A 27,267-nucleotide genomic window follows, 5' to 3' on the forward strand; every position below is an offset into this window, starting at 1 on the left:
TGTGTGGCAAAACTATGTCAGACTCCAGTTGTCAACAAAGATCAAAATGAAGACGCTAATTATTGCATATGGTGAGGTGACCTCCCGTTGTGTGTTTGTAAAGAAGGATCACAGTCCCCTGAGTCCCCTGCCAGCACTACCTTTCAATGCAAATATCACTGCAGAGGACGAGTTCTGGCTGGCGTTCTGCTCAGACACCTAGACTCAGGGGCTGTCACTCAGACACAAGGGGGTGAGTCTTGCGAACTGTCCAATCAGAGGCGGCGCCGGGGCAGGTGGGTGGGGCAAAGCGCCAACCCCCCGGAAATTGCTCCTGCTCCAGCCGCGCAGGGAACTGCGTCTCCCCGCCGTTAAACGCTCCAGGTGGTTCCGTTGAGTTGTGACTTGCAGGGACTGCGGGAGTCGTAGGGATGATACCTGGGGACCCAGGAGCCCTAGAAATGGTGAGTGTGCGGCCCCGGGGGTAGGACGCGGGAGGAGGGGCTGGTGGGAAGCGGCGGGGCGGGTCCGGCCTCCCGCGGTCCCCTCCTGGGTCTGCGGCCCTGAGTGCTCGGTGGCGCCGCTCGGCCCTCAGGCCCCTTCTGCCACAGCGTGGGGGCGGGGCCGGCAGCCGGGCGCCGGGCGTCCTGTGGTCCCTGCGCGAGGCCACTTGGGGCCGGAGCGTCTGTGGTCCCTGCGCGCCCGCAGCCCCGCGTGTCCCAGACGGTGCGGGACCCGCGGGGGGGGCCCGCGGGAGGGTCATCAGGACAGTCGGGCCTCGGGCTCCGGGGTCCGTGCTCGGAGGGGCTGCGGTCTGTGGGTCCCCAGGGCCTCCTTTCTCCCCAGGGGACACCCATTTTCTTCTGAATTTTCCATGTATTTGGGGAGCAGAATCTCAAATCCACGACTCTCCCCGCAGCCTAGGTCTTCCTGGGGCTGCCAATAAATCCCTAAATTCCCAACTTCTCCCCGAATTCCCAAAGGCCAGCTTCCTGCTTCTGATTCACAGCATCATAATCGACTGTTTGTCCTCCTTGTTGGATTTGAAACATTCATTATTTTAATTTAACGTTCTCTCACCGTCAATGGATGACTTTTTAAAAAAGATTTATTTGGTGCGTGCGGATATTTTACATGAGAGAAAACCCAGCCTATAACCACCTTGAAGAACGTTGTATGAAATCCTCGTGCGTCTCCCCCAGGATCTTCCTGGGCACAGACATCCTGTGGGAGGTCCTCTGGGTGCAGGTTCCTCTTGAGAAACTTTCCTGGATGATCTGTCCTGTCAGCACTGTCCCTACCTGGGTTAGTCACCTTTAAAAGATTTATTCACTTTATTTTGGTGTCAGTTTTTCAATGAAAAAAATTTATTTAATCAATATGACTTGAAACACAATATAAAATATTTCCAAAGAGGGAAGAAAGAGGTGAATTTCAGGAAAAAGAAGTACCAGTTCTACATTGCATGTACTAAATTCTTCTTTCACTTTTTTCCTCCCATCGTGGGGAGTAAGATTCTGAGGTCTGTTTATTTATCTTGGGTGAGTTCAAACAGATTTCTAGGGCTTAGACTAGCAGACCTGAAGTGTTCAAGTATGATCAATAGCTTATAAGAAAAATTTGCTGTCATGTAAATAATACCATATTAACATCATTTTTTTTCCCAGAATTCAATACATTTTTGTGGAGTTTTTTGTTAAGCCAGTAAATTGCCATACAATTTTCTTCTCTCATTTCCACATAGAAGGTAGTTTGAATGCTTTAGCTGGATGGTTCAGACACTGGGTTTGTGTATTTAAAATATCCATGGTGGCCCCAATAAACTCCAGTGGGGGCAGAGGCCTGAGGGCAGTGAATCTAAGCTAAGGCCCTTGGGCCTGCAGAGGGAAGGCCTTGAAGGCCCAGCTGTTCTTTCTGGGGAACCTCCCCCTGCAGGTGTCCTACTGCTCACACCCCCATGGAAGGAGCCTTTATCCTGAGAGGAGCTGCAGAGCCCTGGAAAGCTGGGGGTGCACGTGCTCATGGGGTGGGGAGTGATGCCCTTTCTGAGGTTGTCACTGTGGATTCCTTGGGCCTGTTTCTAGACATAATTGGAGTTTTGCCTCCACAGTGTGGGTGCACTCAGAGTAATTTGTTTACACTGAGAAAGTCTGTGAGAGTCAGGAGCTCTGGGTCCTGGATTAGGGCCCATTAATCTGGGGGGTCCATCTGAGTCAGAACCTTAAACTGGATCCAGCTGAGTTTCCTCACGGTGAGAATGGAGCCTGAGAGAGGGAGCATGTGCACTGTTCCCTGGGGAGAGGAGGGTGTGTGGGGCTCCCAGAGCTCCTTCCTGTGGCTGCTCAGGTGCCCTCCCCTCCTTCTCCAGGGACTGACCCCCTCCAGGGCTCTGTCTCCACCAGGAGAGTCAGGTACACGGAACCTTCTGACTGTGGCTTTCCTTCTGTCCTGTGGGAAACAAGCTGCTCATTTGAGATGATTCCAGTATTTGTGTTTCTTCCCTTTGGATTCCTTTATCGATGGACTAGTGCAGCCCTTTGGGTCTAGTTTCCCTTAGCACTTGGACCCTGAGACTGTAAGTTGATTGACAATAGGATGTGAGGAATGCAAGAAAGTTTTTTTCATCTTTGTCAGTTTTTCTATGTGCATGTTTCTAGAGAACGTAGATATTTAAAAGGTTAAAGCAGTTGAAATTCTATATTAAGTGATGTGAGGAGAACTTCTGAAAGCTTATGTAAATCTTTCAGAATCCAATTCACTTAAATATTCAAACTCAGAACATGATGGCGTTGTAATATGCCACTTATGCTTGAAAATACCCGCAGTGTAAGATAGAGGAAGGACAAACTAGGATACCACATGTTCTTTTAGTTAGAGATTTGAAAATTTTATTTTGTATCGTTTACACTTTTGTAAATGTTAGTCTTTACAGAAATTAAATCTTAGAATGGTGTCCTATGTATAAGAGTTAAAATTAAGGAATATAAATTTCTCTGTTTATTTGAAATGAATCTGTAAGACAGCAAAGTCTAACCTAAGCAGACTCACTGCCAACATATCCTGGTCCCCTCCTGCACTGTTACTCCAGCCACTGCCAAATGCAGTTTTGATTATGTTCTGAGCCTGCTGTTAGTGTTTCTTTATATAAAAACAAGTAATCGCAAGTGCATATTTTCCTACCCACATCTGTCCTCATAATGAGCAGTCAGACTCCACATGCTGGGTGACTGCTCACAGCTTAAGCCTCACCCACCCTCTTCCCCTTGTGCCCCCACCTGGACAAGCTGAGGAGGAAGCCTGGGTGCTCTCTCCTCTAGAGCAGGCAGGAGATTCCCACCACCCCAGCCCCTGCCTGTGTGCAGAGCTCTTGCCCCGGCCCCACCCCCAGGCCCAGTGAAGCCCCAGGCCAGGCTGCATTCTTTGCTTTCTGAGCCCTGTGAGAGCTGCTTGAGAGCCCGGCCCTGCCCTCCCCTCAGACCTCTGTTATGTGAGTCCTAAGCCTTTTCCTACCCTCTGTGTGTGTATGTGTGTCTGTGCCACACGGGTCTGAGTCTCAACAAGGGAAACACCCCTCTGCAGGTGACCATGGCAGTTGGCGCCCTGAGCCGCATGTCCAGACATGACCCCACCCATGGGTCTGTCTTCTCTTGCTCTGACTTGCTCCCCTGCTGTGCTGCCTGGTGGTGGCATGCGCTGTGGGCTGCTGCCCACTGGGGAGCTGGGCTGTGAGCTGTGCTGCCCCATCTTGCATTGTTGACCCACCAACCTCAGTTCTAGGTTGAGCTGAACAAAGTTAACAGTTTCAAGAATTTATAGGGGCTGGCCTTGTGGCCGAGTGGTTAACTTTGTGCGCTCCGCTGCGGTGGCCCAGGGTTTCACTGGTTCGGATTCTGGGCGCGGACAGGGCATCGCTCGTCAGGCCACATTGAGGTGGCGTCCCGCATGCCACAACTAGAAGGACCTGCATCTAAGATATACAACTGTGTGCGGGAGTAGATTTGGGGAGATAAAGCAGAAAAAAAAGAAGAAGATTTGCGACAGTTGTTAACTCAGGTGACCATGTTTTAAAAAAAAAAAGAATTTATAGGCATTTGGGAGCAGGAGTATGTTATTGGGGCCTCCTTAAATGAGTCCTGGGTCAGTGTCTTTGTCAGGATTTATCTGTGTGTTAGAGTGAAGCTGTGACAGGACCTGTGTGACCTGATATACCCCAGGGGTGGGGGTAGACAGGGACTATACCCTGTGCATGAGGAGGGCCCATCAGATGGTCACTCCTAAAAGAGCAGTCATTTATAAAAGGAGAAGAGAGGAGGAAAGGGAGACAGTAGGTGGCAGGGTGAGTTCACACTCCTAATAGCAGAGGGCTCCCCAGGTCCCTTCAGTACCTCTGCTGCTGCCCCTGCCTCTACTCCCACAAAGACCTTGACCTTCTGGTTTAGAGGGGACAACACCCCTGGCACCCCTCTAGCACAAGATGTTAGTTCAAACTTGACTTAAGCCCAGGGTTTAAACCCTATAAAGCAACCACTTCTCACATAGCAGGCTCCTCACCCTGATACCACTGTTTTGAGGCTCTTGTGTAGAAAAAAAGTTGTAAATACCAGGGTAGAGAGGCACTCCCTCTCCTGAAGTGTATCCCATTAGGAAGAAGAGAAAACAGGAAAGATCAGGAGGAAGGAAACATAGATAAAATACTCAAACAAAGGTCCACAATTTGACCCAATTGGAAATCCAAAATATACTAAAGGAATTTACACAGCAAAACAGATAGAGGTACACTGCTTGGCTTTTGGGCCTCTACAACATAGTTCTGAATTAATTTTGCTCTCTGATGTAATGCACTAATCCAGAAACCTTCAAGCAGTTAATCAACACCAGGTGTCATATTACTGTTATTCCTAGGATCCCACTAAATTTGAGAGAGGTGTACTTGATGATCTTAGGGGTGTTAATGAATATAACAAAGGGAACCAATAGCACAAATATTTCATCTTTAGCCATCAGAACTATGGTTTTGCCTAAATTCTCCATCATCATCACACCCATTTGTAGTAAGATATCTCGTAGTGAGCTGGGAAGCTCTGATCCAATGAGCAAGAATTAAAATTAAATGAAGTCGGGGCTGGCCCCGTGGCCGAGTGGTTAAGTTCATGCGCTCCCCTTCCGAGGCCCAGGGTTTCGAATCCTGGACATGGCACCTCTCGTCAACCCATGCTGAGGTGGCGTTCCACATGCCACAACTAGAAGGACCCACAACTAAATACACACAACTATGTACCAGGGGGCTTTGGAGAGAAAAAAGAAAAATTAAAAAAAAAAATTAAATGAAGTCTTTGCCACTTAAAAATTGGCTTGACAAATTGGAACTCCAGTGACCTTACCTGACAAAGAAAGTAGTTAGTATGGCCCATGTACATAACCCAGGGCCTTGAAGGATTGAGAACTGTACAGAAACCCTAGTTAGTGAAGGGTCGATTATTCCCAGTGCTTCTTTTCTTTCTTTTTTTTTTTCATATGAAAGTTAGCTTTATTACGTTAATAGATCTTTTACCAGCTTTATATGTGAAAGTAGCTTTGATTTTCTTTTTTTTTTTATTGAGTTAATGATAGGTTACAATCTTGTGAAATTTCAGTTGTACGTTATACACCACTTCACCCTTTGTGCCCACCCCCCCACCCCACCTTTCCCCTGGTATCCACTAAACTGTTCTTAGTCCACATTTTTAAATTCCTCATATGAGTGGAGTCATACACAGATTCTCCTTCTCTAGCTGGCTTATTTCACTTAACATAATTCCCTCAAGGGCCATCCATGTTATTGCAAATGGAATGATTTTGTTCTGTTTTGCAGCTGAGTAGTATTCCATTGAATATATGTACCACATCTTCTTTATCCATTCGTCTGTTGATGGGCACTTAGGTTGCTTCCATGTGTTGGCTATTGTTTCCCAGTGCTTCTTTTAACAGCCCATTTTTTCCTGTTTTATGAAACCTGGAAAGAATGACTAACACCTCAGAGTGGTTCACCTCAACTCGAGGCTGTGGTTGCTCCACACAGACCCCTGTACCCAGTCCCCACAGTCTGGAAATTACTGACCACAGCCAATCAGCAGTTGATAAATACCCTGCTCTCACAGGTTTGGCTGAGTCTGTTCCGTCCAGTCCTGTGTCCACAGCGTCTCAGCTGCATTTGGCCTTCCCTCTGAAGGGACATGATGCCCCTTTACTGGGTTATCCTCGTGGATCTTCCACAGCTGTGCCCTCCCACAGTCACTGCAGGTGGGGTCTGAACTGCATCCTGGTTTCTCCAAGAACACAGGTATGACATTACATTAATGACATCTCCTCTGAGGACATTCAGGACATACAAATATTGAAAAAAGGAGCTCACAGAATTGGATGAGACATTGCCACACATGTGATGTGAGGCCCTGAAAACTTTGTTAAATTTCTGGAAATCGTTTCCTAATCTGAGACCCACTCTTTCTCTGAGACCATGAAGAAATAGCTATTGTTCCTCTCAGCACTCAAAACATCTACTAGGTTCTCTTAATGTTTGGGAGGCAATATGTTCCTTGTTTACAAGTTTTACTTGACCACATTTGTGCTGATACTTACAAATTTGCCGCCTTGAGTGGGCATCCCCAGTACAGAAAGCTGGAGACTCTCTTCATACTGTCTTACAGCAAATAATCCTGTTAGTATCCTCTGAGGCTCCTTCACTATGGAGGCCTCAGTGACCTTCTGTCATGCCTCCTGGGGTACCTGTGGTTGCCTTAAGTTGTCCATAGGCTTCTGATGCAAGAACCTGCCCCAGGCCCCACACTATATGCCATTAGAGCTGCAATGACCTCTACTTATTAGCCTCTCCTGACAGTAGATGGCTCTGCACATGGGACCATCTATCGAGCAGTCCATTTAAACTTGGGACCTGGGAACAGCACTCCAAGAGCTCAACATGGCTAATAAGAACCCCTGGAGACATGATGGAGCCAAACCTGGACCCTCTGGGATAGCCTATTTGCAGGATAGGGTGGGCTACCCTATCCTCAGTTTCCTGCCAGGTGCCATGGTGTTGAAGCAGGTCACCCCTTTCCCAGACCCCCAGGGTCCCTGGGGACATCTTTATGATTCCCTGAGAGAAAAGCAATGGGAGTTCATAGGCTTTAGGGATGACATGACCACATGTGTACATGATGGAGCTCAGGCAGAGTTGCTGCTTCTCATGTCTTACTTGGGACATCTCTGATGAAGGACTGGACCCATGGGTCATCATAACTGGCCATACATCAAGCAGTCATCTTAGCACCGACCAACAATGGGTTCCAGCTGCAGACATCACAGACTATGGACAGTTCCCTGAGAGTTGCCCCTTTGTGGTAAAAGAACTCTGGGGCTCTCTTGCCTCACAGTTACCTTCAATAGAAATCAAAGTAACACTTGTCTCTACACATACAAAGGCCACATACAAAGCCTTTCCAGGACATTCTTCCACGTGGGAGCTGCAGACACTACTGATAGTAATGAAGGCACTCATTTCACTTCTCAGAATATACAGTGCTGGGCTCTTAACAAGGCGTTCAATGGAAGTTCCTCCTCTCTTCCAAGTCTCAGGATGGAAAAAACGGAAGTACAAGACCCTGGCCTCAGGTGGCCTCAGAGAGCAGCATTATGGCTTGTTGAAATAAGGTCAAATTAATTGAATGAAAGATGGTCTGTTTCTGTCATCAGTCAGTCAACAGGGATGAATATTAGTGTGTCTGTCTTTATCTTTTTTTCCTAGTAGACTACTTTTTTTTATTAAAGATTGGCACCTGAGCTAACACCTGTTGCCAATCTTCATTTTTTTTTTCTGCTTTTTGTCCCCAAATCCCCCAAGTACATAGTTGTATATTCTAGTTGTGGGTCCCTCTAGTTGCGGCACGTGGGACACCGCCTCGACGTGGCCTAATGAGCAGTGCCATGTCCGTGCCCAGGATCGAAACCGGCGAAACCCCGGGCCGCCGAAGCGAAGCGTGCAAACTTAACCACTCAGCCGGAGCTGGCCCAACTTTACTTTTTTTTAAGAGCAGTTTCACATTTGCAGAAAACTTGATAGGGAAGTACAGAGATTTCCCCCATAACCCCTCTGCCTCCACACAGTTTGCCCTATATTTTATATCTTGTATTGCTGAGGTATATTTGTTACATTTGATGAGCTAATTTGATGCATGAAAGTTCATAGTTTATATTAGTGTTGACTCTGTGTTGTACAATCTCTGGGCTTTGACTAATGTCAGATGACATGTCTTCATCATTTCTGCATCATATGGAACACTTGCACTGTCCTAAAAATCTCCTGTGCTCCCCTATTCATTCTTCCCTCCCTTCCACCCCGCACGCCCCTGGCAACCAATGATCTTTCAGTGTCTTATACTTCCATTTTTTCCAGAATGTCATGTTTGTAATCACACAGTGTGTAGCCTTGTCATACTGGCTTCTTTAACGTAGCAATATGATTTTAAAGTTTCTCTATGTCTTTTTCACTTGGTAACCTCCTTTCTACTCATCACTGAAACCAGTGATTGTTTATCCATTCCCTATTGAACTTATCTTGGTTACATCTAGGTCTTGACCATTGTGCATAAAGCTCCTATAAACATTCACGTGTAGGGATTTTGTGATCATCAGGTTTCAGCTCATTTGGGTGAATTCCAACAACATGATTGCTGCATTGTATGGTAAGTGTAGAGTTACTTTTAAGAAACTGCCTCTCTCTCAAAGCAGGCGTACCATTCTCCATTCCCTCCTGCAACGAATGAGGGTTCCTCTTGCTCTCCACCTACACCATCCTTTTGTGTTCTCAGTGTTTTTAATTTCAGCCATTGTGATAAGTATCTGGTGATATTTCATTTTTCTTTTATTTTCACTTTCATAGTTCCATATGATTTTGAGCATGTTTTCGTGTGCTTATTTAGCATTTGTATGTCATTGATGAAGTGAGTGTTCAAATCTTTTGCCCAGTTTTAACCGAGTTGTCTGTCTTTTTGTTTTGGGTACCAGTCGTTTGTTAGGTGATTTTCAAAGATTTTCTGCCAGTTTGTGGCTTCCGTTTTTATTTTCAACACTGTTTCACGAAGTGGAAGATTTTCATTTTAATGAAGGCAAACTTATCTTTTTCTACCTCGGATCTTGCTCTTGGTGGTGTATCTAGAAATTAATCACCGAACCCAAGGTCACCTAGGTTTTCTTGTTTTTTATCTTTTAGGAGTGTTATAGTTTTACATTTTATACTAAGATCTGTGATTCATTTTGAATTAAATTTTGTGAAAAATGTAAAGTCTCAGTTTTTCAATGTGACTAGATTCTCTTTTTGCAGGTGGATGGCTAGTTTTTCTGGCATTATTTGTTGGAAAGAACACGCCCCTCACCACGTGCCCCTTCCTCACTTTGCTTTCCCAGTGGAAGCTCAGTGTGGACAGCAAAGGTCTGTGCATCCTCACCCAGCTGCCGTGTCCTCTGCTGTGGTCTCCACGGTCTGGGATCCATCACCCCATGAGGTCTCCCCTGTGTGCAAACCACACACAGGTCTGCCCTATATGCCACCCTCATTGAGGCCTTGATCAGTGTCCTGCCCTGAAACATTCACTGACAAGAAGGTGGAGGCCTGGGGACCTCAGACTCCAGGTCTCCCAGCCACAGAGACATCACCATGGGGACCCAGGAAAACACTGGAAGTTCTTGGAAGAGCACACTGGGACATGGCTTAGCTCATTTCTGCCTCTTCCCTCAAAGAAACAGTAGGCATGGCCTCCAGCAAAGGAGAGAGGGCCACAACCTCCTGCACTTACGCACTTCAGAAGATGTGGAAATCCACTGCCATTTCTGCCATTTCCTTTGGAGGGGTGCCCATTGCATTCTGGGAGCCATGTGAAGCAAGGGGTCCCCTGACTGCAGAGAGTCTGGCTGAGATCGCCATTTCCCACAGACCTTGGGGCTGGAACTTTGCAGGGTGAGTCCTGATCCAGAAAAAATAAGCACCAGCCTTGGTGAGTAGGCTCCAAACTCACTCTGGAGGTGGGTTCTGAGGTGAGGGAGCCAGGCATGGTCAGCACGTGAGCCACTGAAACCACAGGGTGGAATGTTCCAAAGATCTCAGGGAGAGTGATTTAGGTACAGCCAGGTGCCTGAGGGACTCCCAGAGCTCGGACAAGGCAGAGCATCTCTTTGACATTATTGGTGGTATCGAGACTATTGTGGAACTGTGCTTGTTGGTGCAGAGCTGAAGTTTATGTGACAGAGGTGAGTATTGTGTTTGAGGGGCCTGTGTCTCATGACATGGGTTCTGGATTCTGCCATTGCCTCACCTCACAGTCATCTGGGGTTGCAAATATGAAAACAAACTCAGGAAATCTCATTTAAAATGGAGTCAAGAAGCCCTAAAGGGAGAGATCTTATGAACTACTACTCACCATAACTTGCAGACCCAAACAGGAAGAAGTGTCCCATTTTCCAACAGGAAGCTTACATTACAGACCACAGTAAGAGGAAAGATTTTCTCCTTACAGAGCAACAGCCCAGCCAATGAGAAACCACCACATTCAACCACTGTCATCACCCTGAACTCTCATTCTCCTTCCATGGACTTCTGTTCCAAACAGCCCCTCCCAGCCTCCTCCTGTCCTCTATAAGAGCAAACTTGTCTGTTGTGTTCTCTCTATCTGCCTATGGTTCATCACAGTTTGCATGTCCTTAGTTGTACTTCCTCTGTTATTCCCACATAAACTCATTTTACTGGTAAAATAACTGGCTCTTTTGATTCTAAGATCAACACAACAGAGAACATTTCCAGAGTGGACAGGTGTTGCATTTAAACATGTTTCCCAGCAAGGAGGCACAGAGTAGGCTTGAAATGGGGAACTCAAGAGCTGGAAACGGCCTCAAGACCTGCTCTGGGAAGACAGGATTTCGATGCCCAAGGGTTAGATGAGGATGCACCCAGGCAGATCCCACATGGAGAGGTGTCAGATGCACCTTTATGTTTCAGACCACCGCATTCCCAGGATACAAACTGAGAAACCTGGTGTCACTCAAAGATGGAGGCCGGGAGCCCTATCACTTTCTCTCCAGTTAAGTGAAGGACACGAGGGCAGGTGTAGCCCTAGAGGGAGCTTTCTAACTTCAGACTGAGTGCCAGGAAAAGTCTATAGTGGCCTGTGTCCTTCTTCCCCAGTCCTGCCAGTTCTTTGTAAGAAGGAACCCAAGGTGGTGGAAGGAAGTGTTGCACACGTAGCAAAGTTCAGGAGAGTTTAACATTCTCCTACCATGTGAACACATTTGTGTTGTTTTCTATTAATTGAGTTTAGTATAGACACATAATATTTTAAGAGCAGTTGTGAGTTTTCACAAATGTATAGTTACACCACCATCAGGATGGAGAACACTCCAACACCCCAAGGGAACACTCTCATGGTACACATTTGTACTGAACCCTCCCACCCTTAAGAACTCATCTCTTAGGTTTCTATGCCTTTGCCTTTTCTAGAATGTTTTATAAGTGGAACACCATGTCCCCTTATGGGTCCTGTTTGGAAACTTTGATGCCACATTTGTAAGAGTGCACCATTATATAAACCTTGTAGTGTTCTTGTGATTTTGAAATTTTTGACAGTGCCCATTATGTCTTCAAAACTGAGAGATTCCTCTGCTATGAGTTCTGTGAATTTGGGTAAGACCTTTTGCTTAACTTTCTTTGTATCATGGAAGGAAGGATGGGCACAGGGGATCAAATGAGATACTAATAATCATCACATCACATAATCTCTACACTCCTAGGAAAACATAAATAGCACTGAAAAAAAGGAACACGTTTGGATTTCCCTTGTTTAGTAAAACAAAAGCTGTCATTTTGTTTGTTTGTTTGTTTGTTTTTTAAAGATTGGCACCTGAGCTAACATCTGTTGTCAATCCTCTTCTTTTTTTTTCTTCTTCGTCTTCTCCCCAAAGACCCCCAGTACATAGGTTTATAATCCAGTTGTAGGTCCTTCTGGTTGTGCTATGTGGGATGCCACCTCACCATGGCTTGAGGAGCAGTGCAATGTCCACACCCAGGATCCGAACCAGCGAAACCCTGGGCCACCAAAGTGGAGCACACGAACTTAACCACTTGGCCATGGGGCCAGCCCAAAGCTGTCACATTTTACCCTCTCTTCCGTAACATCTCCTGGAAATGTAAACATATGGAAATGATCCCTGAAAACAGTAAAAATGGGATTTGGAGTCTTTGTGCATCATGGAAACAAAAACCTCCCAGCTACTCCTCTTATAAAAAGGCATTGGAGGGCTGGCCTGCTGGCGTAGTGGTTAAGTTTATGTGCTACACTTCAGGCAGCCTGATTCTTGGGTTTGGAGCCCAGGCATGGACCTAGCACAGCTCATCAAACCACCCTTTGGTGGCACCCCACATAAAATAGAGGAAGATTGATTGGCACAGATGTTAGCTCAGCGACAATCTTCCTCAAGCAAAAAGAGGGAGATTGGCAACAGATGTTAGCTCAGGGCCAATCTTCCTCACCAAAAAAAAAGGGGGGGGGGGGGCATTGGAAATTTCCCAGTTTGAGGATGTCAAATTTACCTCCTTTGCCAGCATATGGGATATTACTCAAAATGATACTGTGTGTCTGTCTACAGGTCACCTCAGTCATTGCTTAGATCATTACCCTCTAAACATTCACAGCTTTTTAGTGTTTTAACCAGGAAATCACACTGAACTTGCACAGATATCATTCTTCTTAGAGGAAAACCCATGATGGGCTACAACTGTGCAGATGACCAGAACCCTTCCTCAAACTGGGAGAAACTCAAAGGTTTCATGGGGTACAAATTGTGTCAGTCTGAATAGCAGCAAAATGATGTGCTAAATCAAAAGGCAAATTCAAATCCTTTCTACTGAGTTAAACAGAAACATAAATACCACCAATACCATGGCCCAAAGCAATGGCAGTCTCGAGTTCCAGATACCCATGTATCTGGATTGTGATCAAATAGCACATGCAGTGAAAGGTTTAACCACGGCTAAAATGAAGATGCACTCTGTCTATGCCTTTATCTTTATGGAGAATCTTTACTGTTAATCTCAAGAATGCAGGACTTTTGGTATTGCTGTCCAGTGTTTACATCCATGTATTAGATGGTGGGAAAACAATGATATCAATGTTGACATCCTCATTCACTGAGGCCCCTACCTACCATAGAGAAGATATGCATCCATGAATGGATGAATGGATACACAAGTTGTGGTATATTTATATAGATCATGGAGTATGAGTCAGCCATAAAAAACAACGAAATCCTACAATTTGTGAAAACATGGATGAAACTTGAAGCCATTATGCTAGTGAAATAAGTCAGACAGACAAAGACAAATACATTATGATCCCACTTATATATGGAATCTAAAAAAAACAACAACAAAAACAAACTCATAGAAAAAGAAATCAGATTTTGTTTACCAGAGGTGAGGGGAGGCGATTAGGGGAACGTAATCAGAAGCTACAAACTTCTAGTTATAAGATAAATAAGTACTAGGGATGTAATGTACAACATGACAACTACAGCTAACACTGCTGTAGATACACAGGAAACCTGTTAAGAGAGTAAATCCTAAGGGTGCTCATCACAAGAACATTACTCTTTTCTTCTTTCTTGTATTGTATCTATACGAGAAGATGGATGTTAGCTGACCTACTGTGGAAGGCATTTCACCATATGTGTAAATCAAACCATTATGTGGTACAGCTTAAATTTATACAGTCATATGTGTCAGTTTTTTTCTCAATAAAAGTCAGGAAAAAAAGAGTCAGAGACTTCAGGTTTCTGGTCTGTCATGTAAGGAGCTTAAACCTAGGTTCCAGTCCTCAGAAGCAAACACCCAAGAAACTTGAAGTCGACAACTCTTCCATCAGAGAATTGAGGTCACAGGGTAAACCACTGTCTCCACAACTAGATAGAGAGAGACACAAAAAAGTAGCCATTTAAAAGTATACCCAAAATATTCTATTCTTAATATGGCATGCCCTAAAAACAATCTATCTAACAAGAGTGTAACTGACTTGGATTGTCCAAGAGCCAAACTGACCTTGGGGGAGGGAAATAGCCAACTTGAGCCTCTTCTAGATTTTTCTCTTCTCAAAGGTGGGGCAATTGTGAAGATGAGGGGATTTTTCCCCTCCTGACATCAAATATTTGGTGGCTCTTACAATGCCAGTTCTCCAACTCTACATCACCAAAGAGGTGTCCAACAGTTCAGTTCACTTCTAACAGTAACCACCCAGAGTTCACATCAGACTCCATGGGGTAAGAGCTCAGTCCCACAAACCGCCCCTTTTTTAGATACCAACCACAATGGGGTTCCCAGGCTACCAACATTTCTACTCAGCTGTCTACAAATTCATTGATTCTCTCAACACTTCATTACATTTGGTAATTTACTGAACAATTCTGAGACCTCAGCAAAGTGCTTTAATTACTATTACTGGTTTACTATAAAGAATACAACTCAAGAAAAGACTAAAGGTTTTGATACATAGGGCAAAGTAGAGTCATGGTATGGGTGAGGGGAGTGGAGGCGGAGGGGGCGGCAGAGATTCCACATCCTCTCTGGACACTCCACCCTCCCAGCACCTGCATGTGTTCACCAACCCAGAAAATCTCTGAATTCTGTCTTTAAGGGTTTTGATTGAGGGTTTGCTACATAGGCACAATTTATTAAATCATCAGCCATTGGTGATTAACTCAGTCTCTAGCCCCTCTCCTTCACACAGGGGCTGGGAGTAGTTCTAAGCCTCTAATCAAGGCTTAGTGTTTCTTGTGTCCAACCCCCATCCTGAAGCCATCTAGGAGCTGGCCCAGAGTTACCTCATTAAAACAGAAGACACTGTATCACCCTTCTCACTCAAGTAATTCCAAGGACTTCAAGAGGTTTTTGCTAGGAACTGAGGACAAAGATCAAACATCTTTCTTATTACATCACAGAAGGTCAAGCCCAGGGACACAGGCTCACTAACAGATTGAGACCAAATCACTGGACTGGAGAATGCTTCCCCTCTGCCCACACCTCCCTCTATATCAGCTGGGCTCTTGTTCAGTATTAGTGAACTGCACTGAAAGAACTAGATGCTTTTTACTAACATCAGGAGGAAGGCAAGGATGTTCCTTCACATCACTCCTAGTCAACCTTGTACTGGAATAATTAGTTAATGCAACTAGACACAAAAAGGAAATAAAATGTACATAGACTGGGAAGTAGGAAATTAAACTGTCCTTCTGGCACAAGATTGTCTATGGAGAAAATCTCAGAGAATCCCCAATAACAAAGAACACCCCTTGAACTAAGAAGAGAGTAGAGGAAGGTTAAAAGGTAAAATGTTAATATACAAAATCCTATTCTCTACAGATCCACACAAAGGACCAAAGGCAATTCAATGGGAAAACATAGCCTTTTCAACAAATAATGCCAGAAAAACTGGCCACTCACATGCCAAAAAGAAAAGAATCTTTACACTTTTACACTTTTGTCAAAAATTAGTTGAAAATGAATTGGGCTTGCCCAGTGGCATAGTGGTTAAATTTACATGCTCCACTTTGGCGGCCCAGGATTCTTGGGTTCAAATCCCGGGTCTGGACCTGTGCATCACTCACTAAACCATGCTGTGGTGGTGTCCCACATAAACAATAGAGGAAGACTGGCACAGATGTTAGCTCAGGGACAATCTTCCTAACAAAAAAAAAAGAAAGAAAATGAATCATAGATCTTAGTATAAATGTAAAATCATAACACTCCTAAAAGATAACACAGGAGAAAATCTAGATGACCTTGCGTTTGGTGATTAATTTTTAGATACAACACACAAAGCAAGATCCAAGATAGAAAAGAATTAGATTGACTTCCTTAAAATGAAAATCATTTGATCAGTGAAACACAGTGTTACGTGAATGAAAATACAAGGCACAGACTACAGATAATCTTTGGAAATTACTTATCGTTTAAAGGACTGGTACCCAAACATCTAAAGAACTCCTAAAACTCAACAAAAAAGAATACAAACAACCAAGTTAAAATGAGCAAAAGATCTGAACACACACTTCAACAAAGACACATAGATGATAAATAAGCACATGCTCAAAATCAAATGTCACTAGGAAATTGCAAATAAAAGAAGAATGAGATATCACCAGACACTTATTACAATGGCTGAAATTAAAAGCACTTTCAACACTGAACAGTGATGAAATGGAGAGCAACAGGAACCTTCACTCGTTGCTGGTAGGAATGGAGAATGGGATGCCTACTTTTGAAGAAAGGCAGTTTCTGAAAACAAAGCCTGCTTTTAGCATGTGATACAGTGATCATGTTCTTCAAACTTAACCCAAATGAGTTGAAAACTGATGTTCACAAAAATCCCTACATGTGAATGTTTTTAGGAGCTTTCTAATTTTCAAGACCTAGATGTAATCAAGGTAATTTCAGTAACTGAATGGGTAAACAATCACTGGTACTTCCATAGGATAAAATATCCTTCAGTGATGAATACAAATGAAGTTATCAACCCAAAAAGACATGCAGAAACTTTAAAATAGTATTGCTAATGAAAGAAGCCAATATGACAAGGCTACACACTGTGTGATTCCAAGCATGTGACATTCTGGAAAAGATAAAAGTATAAGACACTGGAAGATCATTGGTTTCCAGGGATCTAGGGGTGGAAGGGAGGGATGAATGAATGGTGGAGCACAGGAGATTTTTAGGACACTTCCAGTGTTCCATATGACACAGAAATGATGCAGACATGTCATTTGACATTAGCCAAAGCCCAGGGATTGTATAACACAGTCAACACTAATGAAAACTATGAACTTTCATGCATCAAATTAGCTTAACAAATGTGACAACTGTATGACAGTGATACAAGATATAAAACATAGGGCAAACTGAATGGAGGTAGAGGGTTATGTGGGAAATCTCTGTACTTTCTGATCAAGTTTCCTGTAAACCTAAAACTGACCCTAATAAAAAGAAAAGTCAACTACGAAAAAAAAGGTAAAGACAGGCATATTAACATTCACCCCTGATCACTGACTGATGACAGAAACAGACCATCTTTTGTTCCATTAGTTTGAACATTTTTCGAAAGGCCATAATGGTGCTCTCTGAGGCCTGCAGCCTGAGATTTGGAAGAGAGAAGAAACTTCCATTGAATGTCTTGTTAAGAGCCCAGCATTGTATATTCTGAGAAGTGAAATGAGTGCCTTCGTTACTATCAGTAGTGTCTGCAACTCCCACCTGGATAAGGAGTGTCCTGGTGAGGCTTTGTGTGTGGCCTTCGTGAGTGTAGAGACAAGTGTTACTGTGACTTCTATTGTAGGTAACTGTGAGGCAAGAGATCCCCGGAGTTCTTTTACCACAAAGGAGCTCCTCAGGGAGTCAGCCATGGTCTGTAACGTCTGCAGGTGGAGCCAGTTGTTCCTCAGTGCTAAGATGACTGCTTGATGTATGGTCAGTGTGATGATCTCTGTGTCCAGTCCTTCATCAGAGGTACAATTAGGAAAGGAAAAGCAACTCTGCCTGAGCTCCATCATCTACGAATGAGGTGCTGTTGTCCTTAAAGTCCATGAACTCTCATTGCTTTTCTCTCAGGGAGTCCTAAGGAGCTCCCCAGGGAGCCTGGGGGTCAAAAGGGGAGATGATCTTTTCCAACACCAAGGTACCTGCCCAGGGACTGAGAGCACAGTTCTGCAAAGAGGATATCTCAGAGGGCCCAAGTTTGGCTCCATCATATCTCTAGGAGGTCTCAGTAGTCATGCTGAGCTCTTGGGGTGCTGTTTCCAAGTTCCAAGGCAATATCGACTGCTGGATAGAGGGTCCCATGCTCAGGGCCATCTACTGTCAGGATAGCCTTGTAAGTAAAGGTCATTGCAGCTCTAATGGCATATAGTGTGGGGCCTAGGGCTGGTTCTTGCATCAGAAACCTATGGGCAACTTAAGGCCACCATGGGCACCCCAGAAGGAGTGACAGAAGGTCACTGGGGGCCTCTTTAATGGCTCTACCTCTGATGGCACTAACAGGACTGTTTGCTGTATGACAATTTGAAGAGAGTCTCCAGACCTTTGTGGTAGGAGTGCCCACTCAGGTGGCAAATTAGCAAGTTACAGCACAAAGAGGCTCAAGTAAAATTGGTAAACAAGGAATATACTGCCTCCCAAACATCAAGAGAACCTAGCAGATGTTGTGGGTGCTGAGAGGAACAATAGCTATTTCTTCATGGTGTCAGAGAAGGAGCAGGTCACGGATTATCAAATAATTTCCAGAAATTAAAAAAAGTTGTCAGGGCCTCACATTATGTGTGGCAATGTCCATCCACTTTTTATGAGCTCCTTTTTTTCAATATTTACATGTCCTGTATGTCCTCAGAGATGTCAGTAATGTAACATTGTCCCTGTGTTCTTGGAGACACTAGGATGCAGTTCAGACCCCACCTGCAATGACTGTGGGAGGGCACAGCTGTGGAAGATCCACGAGGATAACCCAGTAAAGGGGCATCATGTCCCTTCAGAGGGAAGGCCAAGTGCAGCTGAGAGGCTGTGGACACAGGACTGGACAGAATAGACTTAGCCAAACCTGTGAGAGCAGGATGTTTATCAGTTGCTGATTGGTTGTTGTCAGTAATTTCCATAATGTTGCAGACTGCATATAGAGGTCTCTCTGGTGCAAACATATCTGCAAGATTGAGGTAAACCACTTTCAGGTGTCAATCATTCTTTCCAGGTTTAATAACAGGAAAAATTGGGCTGTTAAACACTGGGAAAAACCAACCCTTCGCTAACTAGATTTTGTACAGTTTTCAGTCCTTCAAGGACCTGTATAATTTACATTGGGTCATATTAACTACTTGATTTGGGGGTAAGGTCCCTGGGGTCCCAATTTGTCAAGCCACTGTGTAAGTGGCAAAGACTACACTGAATTTTAAACTCTTGCTCATTGGATCAGAGCTTCTCAGGTCACTATGGTATATTTTAGGACAACGGGTGTTATGACCATAGAGAATTTAGGCAAGACCATAGTTCTGATGGCTAAAGATGAAATACTTGTCCTATTTGTCCTCAATATTATATTCATTAACAACCCTAAGATCATCAGGGGCACCTTCCTTAAATTTAGTGGGATCCCAGGTGTAAATGTAAATTGACACCTAGTATTGACTAACTGCTTGAAGGTTTCTGAACTAGTGCATTACATCAGAGAGCAAAAGTAATTCAGAATTATGTTGTAGAGGCCCAAAAGCCAGGCAGTGTACCTTGATCTGTTTTGTTGTGTAAATTCCTTTAGTATATTTTGGATTTCCAATTGGTTCAAAGTGTGGACCTTTCTTTCAGTATTTTTCTCTTTTCTTCCCTCCCTCTTCTCCTTCCAAGTTTTGTTTTCTTGGTCACTGGATATACTTTGCGGGAAACGACATCCTCTCTACCCTGGTATTTAAATATTTTTTTCTTACCAAGAGCCTCAAAACAGTGCCATAAGGTTTAGGAGCCTCCCCGATGACAACTGGATGCTTCACTGAGTTTAAGGTCCCTGGACTCAAGTCAGGATTGAACAAATCTGTTTGCTGTGTCACAAAAGTGCCATTGGTATTGTCCCCCGTAGCCCTGAAGGTCAGGATCTTTGTCACAGTAGAGGCAGCAGCAGGGGTACTAAAGGGTCCAGGTGAGCCCTCTGCTATCAGGACTAGGGACTCACCCTCTATCTACTGGCTGCCCTTCCCCCTCTCTTCTTTTTCTTTTTCAAACTGACTGTTCTTTCAGGGGTGACCATGGCCCTCCTCTTGCACAGGGCTTAGTCCCCTGGTGCCACCCCATCCCTGGGGTATGTCAGGCCAACTCAGCCTCTGTCACAGCTTCACTCTAACACACAGATAAATCCCATCAAAGACACTGAAACAGGACCACTTTAAGGAGACCCCAGGGGCCAGCCCCATGGAGTGGTTAAGTTCACCACTCTACTTTGCTGGCCTGGGGTTTTGCCATTTTGGATCCTGGGGGCAGATGTGGCACCAATCTCAAGCCACGCTGGGGCAGCGTCCCACATAGGACAACCAGAGGCACTCACAACTAGAATAGACAACTGTGTGCTGGGGGGTTCCGGGGAGGAGAAGCAGCAGGAGGAGGATGGGAACGGGGAGGGGGAGGAGGGGATTGGGGAGGGGGAGGAGGAGGAGAAGGGGAAGGGGAGAGGAAGGAGAGGGAGGAGGGGCAGGGGAGGAGAAAAAGATTAAAAAATAAAATAAGGAGATCCCAATCCCAAAATCCTGCCCTGAAATGATTGTGAATTCTTGAAACTGCCAACCCTGTTCAGCTGAACCTGGAACTGAGGTTGGTGGGTCAACAATGAAACACAGGGCAGCACAGCTCACAGCCCAGCTCCCCAGCAAGCAGCAGCCCACAGTGCATGCCACCGCCAGGCAGCAGAGCAGGGGAGCACCCCCAGCTTTCCAGGGCTCTGTAGCTCCTCTCAGGATAAAGGCTCCTTCCATGGGGGTGTGAGCAGTAGGACACCTGCAGGGGGAGGCTCCCCAGGAAGGACAACTGGGCCTTCAAGGCCTTCCCTCTGCAGGCCCAAGGGGGTCTCAGCCTAGATTCACTGCCCTCAGGCCTCTGCCCACACTGGAGTTTTCTTGGACCACCACTGACACCTCAAATGACACAAATCCAGTGTTTGAACAATTCAGCTAAAACACTGAAACCAATGTTTATGTGGAAATGAGGGAAGAAAATTTTACTGCATTTTGCTGGCTCAACAAGAAACCCCACAGGAATGTACTGCATTTCTGCAGGGGGGTGGGGGGAGGTGTTAATTATTTCCTTGACAAGAAATTGTTTTATAAACTGTTAATCACACTTGAGCACTTCAGGTCTAGGCCCTTGAAATCCACTTGAACTCACCCAAAATAAGAGAACGGACCTCGGAATATTAGTAACATGCTCGGGGCGGAAAAAAAGAAAAACAATTTTTAAATCAAGCAATGTAAACCTGTAATGTTTTATTGTTTCTGAAACTCACCTCTTTCTTTCCTCTTTGGAGATATTTTATATTGTCTTTCAAGCTGTATTGATTAAATAAATTTTATTCATAGAAAAACTGCAACTAAAATAAAGTGAATACATATTTTACAGGACACACCCCAGGGAGGGGCAGCACTGACAGGACAGATCGCCCGGAAAAGTTTCTCAAGAGGAACCTGCAGCAAAGGACTGCCAGCTGCGCGTCGGCGCCCAGGACGCAGCCTGGAGGAGAGGCGGGAGGAGCTCGCACCACGCGCCTCCAGGGGGATGCGCTACTTTCTCTCAAGAAGAACATCCACCAACGAGGAATAAACCCTCTTAAAAGAGCCGCCCACTGACTACGGAAAAGTGATAAACAACTAAAATATCGGGTCTCTTTGTGGTTGATAATGATGCTGTGAACCGGGGACCGGAAGTTGGCGTTCAGGAACGTGAGGAGGGATCTGGAAATTCAGGGATTTATTGTCGGTCCTGGAAGAGCTGGGGGCACAGGGTCGCGGATAGGAGACCCTGCTCCCCAAACATTCAGAAAACTCGGGAGGAAACGGGTCCCCTCCGAGGAGAAAGGAGGCCCTGGGGCCCCACAGACCGCAGCCCCTCCGCGCACGGACCCCGGAGACCGACGCCCGACTGTCCTGCGGACCCTCCCGCGGGCCCCGCACCGTCTGGGACACGCGGGGCTGCGGGGGCACAGCGGCCCAGAGACGCTCCGGCCCAAGTCGCCGCGCGCAGGGACCACAGGACGCCCGGGCCCGGCTGCCGGCCCCGCCCCCACGCTGCGGCCGGAGGGGCCTGAGGGCCCAGCGGCGCCACCGCGGACTCGGGGCCGCAGAGCCCGGAGGGGACCGCGGGAGGCCGGGCCCGCCCCGCCGCTTCCCACCAGCCCCTCCTCCAGAGTCCTCATCCCGGGGCTGAACTCTCACCATTTCTAGGGCTCCTGGGTTCCCCGGCGTCCTCCCTACGACTCGGTACAGGTTACGGCACGACAGAGTCCGCGGCAGAGCACCGTGGGGCCTTTAAAGGCAGGCGACCGGTGGACAGAGCGACAGGAAGTCGTGAGTGGTTGTGGGGCGTCGCCCCGCCCACCTGCCCCTCGGGGGGATGGAGATAAAGTCTCTGAGCCAACCCAGAGCTGGAAGTGGTCATCTCTCGGGATTTTCCCACTGAAAAGCGTTGCTACGAGGCCACTCGGGGAACTGTGACCGTTCTTTGCAAACACACTTAAAATCACCTCCCCATATGTAATAGTCTGACTCCACTCTAAACTTTGATCTTCCACCCAGCGCTTCCCCACCCTCTCCTGTCAGACTTTAAGGAATCCTGTGGCCTCCCAAGCCCTCAGCCCTGGTGGGAAGTTGGAACCGGCAGCCCTAGCTGGGCGCAGGGTCTCTTCTCAGTCTACCACAAGGTGTGAGGTGTGTTCATTTAAGTCTCAGGTGTACGTTTTACCCTGGAGGGAAATTTACTTTAGATCGTTTTTTGAGTGTATCCTGAAAGAACTTTGAAATGTAAAAGGCTATAGTATCCCTAAGGTAATTCAATTTCTATTTGGACTGTTATAACTAAAAAACAAGAAAAGGTTATGTCAATGTGGGATGTGCTGGAAAATATTCATATGAGTAAGAGATTGGGATGTAAAACTCCTTTTGAATTGCAAAACTCAATGCATTTATCCACTTACCTGAACTTTTTTTTTTTTTGAGAAACAATACACATACAATGGAACCCTTTAATGTGTATAACTCACTAGTCTTCAGTATATTGACAGATACTGTGCAATTGTAACCGCAGTCAATTTCAGAATATTTCCATCCATTAAAAAGAAATCCCGGGCTGGCCCCGTGGCCGAGTGGTTAAGTTCGCGCACTCCGCTGCAGGCGGCCCAGTGTTTCGTTGGTTCGAATCCTGGGCGCGGACATGGCACTGCTCATCAAACCACGCTGAGGCAGCATCCCACATGCCACAACTAGGTGGACCCACAACGAAGAATATACAACTATGTACTGGGGGGCTTTGGGGAGAAAAAGGAAAAAGATAAAATCTTTAAAAAAAAAAGAAATCCCTCTACCCTTGACCTTTCACTACCCTATCTTCCCACCATCCTCCTCCAAGCAACAGCCGTAGACAGCCACTACTCTGTTTTGTGTCTATAAATTTCCGTATTTGTTGACTTTCATATAAATGAAATTGTATAATATGTGGTCTTTGTGTTTGAATTCATTCATGGTATAATTTTTTCAGGGAATGCCATGATGTAGCATGAATCAATACTTCATTTTTTTTTTTTCAGATATAATTGACAAGCAACATTATATTTGTTTCAGATGTACCACAATAAATCTAGTTAACATCCATCACTACACAGAGATATAAATTTCTTTTCTTGTGCTGAGAACTCTTAAGATCTACTCTCTGAGCAGCTTTTAAATATACAATTCAGTATTATCAACTATAGTCACCATGCTGTACATTATATCTCCTTGACTTGTTTATTTTATAACATGAAGTGTGTACCTTTTGATCACCTTCTATATTTATTGCATAAAAGTTACATCTAGGGCCGGCCCCGTGGCCGAGTGGTTAAGTTCATGCACTCCACTTTGGTGGCCCAGGGTTTCACTGGTTCAGATCCTGGGCGTGGACATGGCACCGCTCAGCAAGCCATGCTGAGGTGGTGTCCCACATGCTACAACAAGAAGGACTCACAACTAAAAAATAGACAACTATGAACTGGGGGGATTTGGGGAGAAAAAAGGAAAAAAAAGTTACATCTTATCCCTATTTAAGTGTATAGTTCAGTAGTGTGAAGTACACTGACATTGTGAAACCAATCTCCAGAACTCTTTTCATCCTGCAAAACTGCTACTCTCTGTATTAAACAACAGCCCACTTGCCCTTGACGACCAGGCCCTGACAACCAGTGTCCTGATGTCTCTATGAATCTGACTACTCTAGGTACCTCCTATCAGTGGAATCATACAGTTTTTGTCCCCCAAAACAGAATCAACACAACACTTCAAGCTCTTTTGGGAAGTCAGTGTTATCCTGATACCAAAATCAGACAGAAATATCACAGGAAAAACTACAGGCTTCTTTCCTTTGTGAGTATGGATCCAAAGAACCTCAGCTAATACTAGTCCCTAATCCAGCAACAACCTGAAAGAACTACACACCATGACCAGGTGGGATTTATTGCAAGGATGCAGGGCTGGGTTAACCTCAAAATCCAACTACCTTGTTTCACTTAGCATGATGTCCTCAAGGTTCACCCATGTTGTAGCATGTGTCAGAATTTCATGTCTTTTTAAAGCTGAATAATTTTCTGTTCTATGTGTGTACCACATTTTGTTGATCCATTCATCTGCCGATGAACGCTTGGGTTGTACATTTATACCCATTTATTTATTGGTAGACACTTCGGTGGTTTCCATATCTTGGCTATTGTAAATAATGGTGCAGAGAATATCGAGGTACATATATCTTTTTGAGTTAGCATTTTTCATTTCTTTGGATAACAACTCAGAAGCGGAATTGCTGACTCACCTGGTGGGTCTATTTTAATTATTTGAAGGATCCCCACACTGTTTCAATAGTGGCTGCACCAATTTATAGCCCCACCGACAGTAGACAAGGGTTTCCTTTTCTTCACATCCTCACCAACATTGGTCATTTCACACTTGTAGATCTTTATGGATTTTTTAATGGCGTTTTGCAGTTTTTGGAGTATTTTCTGCTTTTATTAAATTTATTCCTATTTTAATCCTTTTGATGCTATTGTAAGTAGATTTATTTTGTTAATTTCATTATCAGATTGTTCATTGCAGTGTATATAATACAATTTATTTTTATATACTTATCTTCTATTATACAAATTTGCCATACTCGATTATCAGTTCTAATAGTTTTCTAAGTGGATTCCTTAGAATTTTCTATTTACAAGATAAGTATATGCAAGTGAGGATAGTTTTACATCTTCCTACCCAGTCTGGATGCTTTTTATTTCCTTTTCTTGCAAAACTGTTCTGGCTAAAATATCCTATACATTGTCAAATAGAAGCGGCAAGAACAGACATTCTTGTTTCATTTCTCACTTCTGGGAGAAAATATCCAGTCTTTCAGCTTTAAATACAATATTAGCTGTAGGTGTCCCATACTTGCTCATTATCAGGTTCAGGAAATTTCCTTCAAATCCTGGTTTGGTGAGTGTTTCTATCATGAAAGGATGTTGAATTTTGTCCAATATTTCCTCTGAGTCTATTGAGAAGAGCAGATCATTTTTGCTTTCACTCTATTAATATGATGTATCACATTAATGGGTTTTGATAGATTAACCCAACCTTGTAACCTTGGAGTAAATCCCAATTGGTCTTGGTGTATAAATCATTTAGATTGTTGCTGGATTAGGTAGTAGTATTTACTCAGAATTTCTTGGATCCAAATTCACAAAAGAAATAGGTCTACAGGGTTTTTTGATGATACTTTTGTCTGATTTTGATATCAGGATAACACTGGCTTCACAAATGAGTTTGAAGTGTTGTGTTGATTCTGTTTTGGGGGAGATTTTGTGAAGAATCACTATTAAACCTTAACTGGATGTTTTGGAGGATTCTGCTGTGAAACCCACTGGGCCTGGGCTTTGCTTTATGGGTAGTTTTTTCTTTACTAATTCAACCACTTCATTTCTTATACTTCTAACCAGATTTTCTGTTTCTTCTTAATCACTTTTGGTAGTTTGTGTATTTCTGGGAATTTCTCCCTTTCATCTAAGTTATCTAGTTTGTTTGCAGGAAATTGTTCATTGAATTTCTTTATAATCCTTTTTATTTCTATCATCTCAGTAGTCGTATCCCCTCTCTCATTCTGATTCTAGGAAATTGAGTTGACTGTATTTCTTTAGGTCAATCTACTTAAATTGTCTATTAGTTCCCTATTGTTAATCTTTTTGAACTTTTCGTAGAAACCACTTTTGGTTTCATTGATTTTCTTTATGGGTTTTCTGTTCTCTATTTTCTTGATTTCTGCACTAATTTTTATTTCCTTTCTCCTTACTTTTGGTTTGGTTTCTCATCATTTTGAACGTGGTAGGTAAAAGGTTAAGTTATTGATTGAGATCTTTCTTTGTTAGTTTATGGATTTATGGGTATAATTTTTATCTATATGGTGTGTTTGATGTAGTCCATAAACTTTGGTATATTGGGTCCTCGTTTTCATTCATTACAAATGTTTTCTGATTTCCTTTTGATTTATTTCAGCCGTTGGTTATTTCAGAGTGTCTTGTTTAATTTCCTCAAAATGTGAGTTTGCCCAAATTTTCCCAAGATAGTCATTTCTAATTTCAACCCATTGTGGTCAGAGGTCTTACATTGCATTTTAAATTTTAAAATACCTAGCTAGCATTTGAATTTATGAGGTTTTTTTATGGTTAGGATTTGATCTATTCTAGAGAAAGGTCCATGTGTGGTTGAGAAGAAAATGTATTCTGTTGTGTAAGGATGTGTAAGAAGTTGCACACCAGATGCCACAAGCCTTGTTCATGTGCCCCAGTAATGATTCCACATTTGGAAGACAGCTGTAATTAACATCCCAAGCTCTTTAAGTTTGTAATATCCTAAACTCACTCTCCATAGTTTTATAACAAAAAAACGTGCAAATTAAAAAAGAAGGTGATAAAAATGCCCCCATACATCTCAGGTCTTTGGTGATAGAAATTATCTTTGCAGTTCGTCTATGGATAAGGTGTTACTTCTGGGTTACTGTCTTTGTTGGGGAACAGATCAAGAAGCACCCACTTGGCCTTTCGCACCAGAATATGCCTCACTAAACGTGTTAGGAAGTCAGCATATGTATCTTGCACATTAACAAGTACATCTATTTTCGTTATATATCTGGGGCCTAATGAGTTAATCTATTCTAATAACGTTGTTAGGCATTTATAATGTATAATTTTGATAAGATTTGTGCATGGCCTTTGAACATGTTTATTGGAACATACATATTTTGTTTTTGATTACTAAGAGCTATTTAAAGTGTTAATGACATTATCTTTTTCTCTATATTATTATTGAAAACATTTTCCCAGATGGTGTTTCTGTATCTTTTATTATTATTAATGATATATTCACCTTTTTTAGTTTGTCAAATCTATGTAAGTTTTCTTTACATTTTTCTTGGGATGTCATGACTTCCACTGGCTA

The 27,267-nt window shown here is 44.1% G+C and overlaps 1 long non-coding RNA gene across 1 annotated transcript; it reads left to right on the forward strand.

Annotated features, from left to right (window-relative positions):
• Positions 1-277: 277 nt before the first annotated feature.
• On the forward strand, positions 278-23,132 carry LOC103558041 (uncharacterized). The gene is made up of 2 exons (XR_011541466.1): positions 278-443; positions 21,185-23,132. It is a non-coding gene; the product is annotated as an uncharacterized lncRNA (long non-coding RNA).
• The last annotated feature ends 4,135 nt before the right edge of the window (positions 23,133-27,267 follow it).

The sequence above is a fragment of the Equus przewalskii genome, chromosome 6, assembly GCF_037783145.1.
Source record: "Equus przewalskii isolate Varuska chromosome 6, EquPr2, whole genome shotgun sequence".
NCBI lineage: Eukaryota > Metazoa > Chordata > Mammalia > Perissodactyla > Equidae > Equus > Equus przewalskii.